This window comes from Trachypithecus francoisi, unplaced genomic scaffold (assembly GCF_009764315.1).
Source record: "Trachypithecus francoisi isolate TF-2019V2 unplaced genomic scaffold, Tfra_2.0 Contig00488, whole genome shotgun sequence".
In the NCBI taxonomy this organism is placed as follows: Eukaryota; Metazoa; Chordata; class Mammalia; order Primates; family Cercopithecidae; genus Trachypithecus; species Trachypithecus francoisi.
In genome coordinates, this window is record NW_022680674.1 from 24517 (window position 1) to 30668 (window position 6152).

Consider the following 6152-nt stretch of genomic DNA (forward strand, 5'->3'; position numbering starts at 1 on the left):
CGTAGCAGCACACATCACTGCAACACAGAGCTTCAGTCAGTGTGCGCACACTTTAAGTAGAATGTAGAATGTCCATGTTTTTGGAACAATAGGCTATTTGTGTGTGTGTGATGTCAAAGAAAACAGCTGAGAAGAAACTGTTGGCAAGGAAATAGAAATAGGCGCCCTTACACATTGACAGTGAGATAACGGTATGGCCCTAATGAAGGAATCGAGCAACACCCATCAACACTTAAAATGTGCAGACGCTGGATCCCACAATTCCATTTCTAGCAATGCATCCTATGAACATATTCATGCAAATATGCAAGAATTACGTACAACTCAGCATTGATTAATCCAACAGTTGGAACAACCTAAATACTTACCAGTGGGGAACTGGTGGAGAACAGTGTTTATCTTATGCCAACATCTGTATTTTTAAAAAGAAGATACATAGGCTGGGCGCAGTCGCTCACACGTGTAATCCCAGCACTTTGAGAGGCTGAGGCAGGTGGATCACGAGGCCAAGATATCCAGACCATCCTGCCAACATGGTGAAACCCTGTCTCTACTAAAAACAAAATTATCTGGGCGAGGTGGCGCACGCCTGTAGTCCCAGCTACTCAGGAGTTGAGGCAGGAGAATCGCTTGAACCCAGGAGGCGGAGGTTGCAGTGAGCTGAGATTACGCCAGCCTGGTGACAGAGCAAGACTCCATCTTGGAGAAACAAACAAACAAACAAACAAACAAACAAAACTGGCAGCAGTGGTCACAGGACAGTGACTGGAGTAGGACTGCCTTTCACTCTCCAGGACCTTTTGAATGTCGCTCATATTACATATTCAAAATATGTGACTACGGCAAATATTTTCAAAGTAACTATGAAAAACTGGGGATATAATAATATCTAACACACAGGACTGCTGCATAATTAAAGGATGAAAAACATTAAGCACTATCAGCGTTCAAAGGAAAAAGATTAACTCTAGCTTGGAAGTCAGAGCGGGGATCATGTAAAGGAAGTGAGTATTTCAAGTCTTAAAGGATAGAGAAGATTTAAAGAGACAGAAGTGTGGAGATGATGTCCCAGATGGAGATAAGAACATAGGCGAAGACGACGAAGAGATGAGAAAGTATAAATTCTAAGTGCAGCTCTCAGGCTGGGCTTCAGAACAGGGCTTAGGCAACAAGCTGGAGTGCAAGGCTGATGGCGGGAATGGAAACACTGAAACCCAAACTTGCATATCACGCCCGATCATGAGCCTTGAATGCCAAGCCAGGGAACCCGTCCTTGATCTTAACAACGAAAAATCACTGGGCTGGTGTGGTGGCTCATGCCTGTAATCCAGTGCTTTGAGAGGCCGAGGCGAGAGGACTGCTTGAGGCCAGGAGTTTGAAACCACCCTGGACAACACAGCAAGACTCTGTCCTTACAAATTTTAAAAATTAGCTAGGCAGGATAGCACACCTGTAGTCCCAGCTACTCAGGAGGCTGAGGTGGGAGGATCACTTGAGCCCAGGAATTTAGGGTTACAGTGAGCTGTGATGGCACACCTGCATTCCAGCCTGAGCAACAGAGCAAGGGCATGTTCTCAAATCAAATAAAATGAAATAAAATCACTAAAAGTTTGTATAGCTATAAAGTATAAAATCATACCATATATGATTTAATCCAGATATATAATATAAATTAGAGGGGAAAAAGAGAAATTAGGAAGCTATTATAAGAAGACAAGACTCAACTAAGACGTGAGCAAAGGCCTTGGGTTCACAGAGCTATCTTTATTTAAAGGAATGAACTACCACATTTATTTTCATGGCATCACCAACTTAAACACAGGCTACAGTATTCTGGAACCATCTCTGTATCAGTCAAATCAGATGGCCATAATACCATAGGCAAATGCCATAATAAACACCATAGGCTGTGTGGTTTAAACATTAGTTTATTTCTCACAGCTCTGGAGGCTGGAAGTCCAAGATCAAGGTGTCAGCCAACTCAGTTCCGGGACAGGGACCTCTTCCTGGCTTGCAGACAGCCACCTTTCTCTTGTTTCCTCACACCAGGGCAGTGGGAGCTCTCTGCTTTCTCTTTTTTTTTTTTTTTTTTGAGACAGAGTCTCACTCTGTCACCAGGCTGGAGTGCAGTGGCACAATCTCAGCTCACTGCAACCTGCGACTCCCTGGTTCAAGCAACTCTCCTGCCTCAGCCTCCCGAGTAGCTGGGATTACAGGCACGTGCCACCACACGCAACTAATTTTTGTATTTTTAGTAGAAACAGGGTTTCAGGATGGTCTCAATCTCCTGACCTCATGATCTGCCCACTCGGCCTCCCAAAGTGCTGGGATTACAGGTGTGAGCCACCACCCGGCCTGGTTTCTCTTCTTCTAAGGGCACTAATCCTGTCAGACCAGGGCCCACGCTCATGACCTCATCTAACCCTAATCACCTCCCAAAGGTCCTATCCCCCACTACCATCACACTGGCAGTTAGGGCTCCAGTACAAGAATCTGGGGGAGACATAAACATTCAGTTTATAACAATGTCTTTTCAATCCTGTTGAAAAAGCAACCAAATGAGTAGGCGACAAAGTACCTTCTATGTAAACAAGTCAGGACTTTTCATATTTCTGCTAACACATTAAAGTCAATTTAAAATGTCTGATAACAAGAGTCAGAAGCAGAGATAAATGAAAGTTAGTTACTCTGCATTTTAGGCCCACATTGAGTTGTCTTCCAATGACATTGTGGCACAAAGAACACTGCTTTCTATTCCTGGTTTGGCCACCAAAGAAGCTGGAACAGTTCCCTGTATTTCCATTTATCTTGAAAGTCACTGGGCTGACCTGGCAGACCTCCAAGGTCCCTTCCATTCACAAATTCCACAAATAACTTCCTACCAAGAGAGGCTACACAAATAAACTACACTGACGAAGGAGAAAGCTAACACTAGCAAACAATGAGATGCACACAAGACAAGACGTATAGAGAAGTGGATCAACCACAAACTGGCGGACGATGAGCCGGCGGTGGATAAAAACACATTCCCTAACGATGGACAGAGAGGCAATGGCGCTGAGGTAGTATTGTTGAAGATTTCCTATTTTAAATCTTCAAGATAAATGGCCCAATTGTTTATATTCATTCTGATTAAATGTGAACGTGAAAACTTCCTCCAGGGACACAGACATCTAAAAAGTTCCCAATGTATCCAATTGTCATTTGATATTTTTACTGACAAGAAAATGAGGGACTGAATATACACACAGACCATGCCTGATCATATGTATAAAGACAGAACTCAGACCACAACCTGTAGCTGCCCACCCAGGAAACCAAACCCCTATCTACAGGAAACAGCCAGGAGGCCAGCCAGGCTAGTACATCAGACAGGACCCAGACTGCTCTCTCTCCACAACCCAGAAACTAAACCACAACTCTGTCCCACGTGGCCAGGACTTGACTCAAAACTGACAGCACCCTAATTTTGGCCCTATTTTCAGTTAGGATCATTCAGAGAAAGCCAAATGCACCCCTAACCAATCACATAGGACACCCCACTTCTGCACAGCCGCCTCCAGCCCCACAACAGCCTCCACTGGGCCGTTCTTTTCCATCCTGAAGCTTCCCCACTCCTCCCGCCACTCACTTGCATGTCAGTCTCTGCCACACGCAAGTGACGGTGCCGACTCCCTTGCCACAGCAGCTCTGAGAAAGTCGCCTCTGCCTGTCTCATGTGGGCGGCCTTCCTTTATTTCCCCCAAAGAATAAATCTTAAATGACGGGCTTCTCTCTATATGGCCAAGCTATACAATTCAGAAGCCCAGCATGGCAGATTCCAAGCCTGGAAAGACCATACACCCCTCAGGTCTTCTTTCCACAAACACAGCTTCCTTGAATTCTTCAGTCACTCGACCAACCAGGGAAGGAACCAGTGTTATGGAAAGATCAAGGGCCTTGAAGTCAAACTTCTGAGTTCATCAAGTACTTTTCTTTCCACTTAAGAAATCACATGGCCTTGGCCAGGCGTGGTGGCTCACACCTCTAATCCCAGCACTTGGGAGGCCGAGTTGGGCGGATCACCCAAGGTTGGGAGTTCAAGACCAGCCTAACCAACATGAAAACCCCGTCCCTACTAAAAATACAAAATCAGCCTGGCGTGGTGGCGCATGCCTGTCATCCCAGCTACTCGTGAGGCTGAGGCAGGAGAATCACTTGAACCTGGGAAGCAGAGGTTGTGGTGAGCCGAGATCGTGCCATTGCACTGCAGCCTGGGCAAGAGCAAAACTCTGTCTCAAAAAAAAAAAAAAAGCAACAACAAATGACGTGACCTTGAACAATTTTCTTAACTTCTCTAAGCCTCTATCTTCATCTTCAATAAATAATTTTACCTCCAAGATTGCATTAAATGGAATCCCACATGTAAAACAGCTGACAAATATTAGGGCCCAACAGCTGTGCGCTCCTACTGCCCCCCACTTTACCCCAAAGGAGAAGCCAAGACATCCAGAAAAAGCCTGTTGATCCCTACACCTCAGCATCCTGTGTTCACACAAGGTGCAGTGGGATCCAGACTTACCGGGGTCACCCAAATACAACACGTTTTGATTTTTCAACTTAGGTACACATGGCTTCTAACGTTCACCATATATGATTCATAATTTAGAAGAGATTTTCCTACACTACCCCATGGTTCTATTTTAGCAGACTTAGATGTGCTATAATAGCTCACTCTCTTAAGCCCTCTTCAGTATCAAAAACAAAAACTTGAATCTGTAACACGGTTATCAGCAGTGAAAGTGGAAAAGGTACCTATGAGTCAAAATGACCCTCTGCCCCGCCCCGCCCCACCCTACAAAAAGCTGTTCAGGAGTATTTGGGCTGGTTATGAGAATGCTGTCTGTATTCCCAGGGACAGACAAATGCCTACCCTGGTTAGAAGCTGCGCTGCTCAGCCTTCAGGGTAGAAAGCTCCCCACACCCTCTACCCAAGGAGAAGAGAAGCAAATGGGGTGGCCAGGCTCCAGGACATGGACTGTTTAGTGTGGTTTCTGCAGTCCAGGTCACCGCCATGGGTGAATCTTTTCCTTCCTTCTTTTCCACCCAAGTGCCCAAGGTCCTACGGCTGCTATAGGGCCTCTTCCCTAGGATGAGTCAGCCCAGCTATTCCCCTTCCCTTTTTTTTTTTTTTTTGAGAAGGAGTCTCACTCTGTCACCTAAGTGGGAGTTCAGTGGTGCAATCTTAGCTCACTGCCACCTCTGCCTCCCGGGTTCAAACAATTCTCCTGCCTCAGCCTCCCAAGTACCTGAGATTACAGGCACCCACCACCACGCCCAGCTAATTTTTATATTTTTAGTAGAGACAGAGTTTCAACTTGTTGGCCAGGCTGCTCTCGAACTCCCGACCTCAGGTGATCCACCTGCCTTGGCCTCCCAAAGTGCTGGGATTACAGGCATGAGCCACCGCATCTGGCCGAGTCAGCCCAGCCATCCTGACTTTTTGTTCTGGCAAAATTACTGTCTTCCACGTCTACCTTCCAAGTAGCTAAATCAGAGATCTGGCCTTGGGGCAGGCTTGAAGAATCCCTGTTTTTGGTCCTCAAGAGGTCCACCAGGCCAGGGTCTGGGACAATTCCAAGACTTGTGTCCTTAAAAGGGAAGAAACCTCACATACATGGCTCTCACAGAGCTCAGGCAGAGCTCAGGCAAGGCTTGGGAGGCGGCCCTAAGGTTTGGGTGTGTCATCTATGATAACAGCTAAGAGATCTGAAGCCAGCTGTCTGGGTTCAAACTCAATTCCAACAGCACTGGCTGTGGATGTTAGACAACGCCCCCAGCCTCTCTGTGGTTCAGTTTCCTCACTGTAAAAGGGCCACAATAATAGAGCTGCTCTAAAAATTAAGTGAATTAGTGCGTAAAATGTCTTTAGAACAATGCTTGGCACATGGGGGAGTTCAACAGACACGTATTGAACAGAGTAACTTAGCAATTACTAAATATACTCATGCAGGCCAGGCGTGGTGGCTCACACCTGTAATTCCAAAACTTTGGGAGGGTGAGGCGAGAGGGTCACTTGAGCCCAGGAGTTTGAGACTAGCATGGGCAACAGCAATATTCATCTCTAAAAATAAAACATATATGTATATATACACTCATATATTCACAGTGTA